Here is a 297-nt window from a genome sequence, read left to right as displayed (position 1 = left end):
TGAATATTGAAGAAAAAATAGAAGAAGTTACAATGCTTTTTAAACAATTAAAAATGGCTCAAGAAAATAATATTATGGAACAAGAATTTCAAATAGAAGAAGAATTAGTAAATTCTGAAAATATAGAAAATGAAGAACACATCCTAGATTATTCAAGTGACGAAGAACCGGCAATTCCAATACAAGTAAAAAATGAAGCTGGAACATCTAAGGATAATCAATCTCAATTTAAATGAGAAACGGATTTTGATAATTATGCTTTTAAAAAAGGGTTTATAAATAAAGATTCAAAATATA

Source organism: Arachis duranensis, chromosome 10, assembly GCF_000817695.3.
Source record: "Arachis duranensis cultivar V14167 chromosome 10, aradu.V14167.gnm2.J7QH, whole genome shotgun sequence".
NCBI lineage: Eukaryota > Viridiplantae > Streptophyta > Magnoliopsida > Fabales > Fabaceae > Arachis > Arachis duranensis.
Note: the sequence above shows the minus strand (reverse complement) of the source record.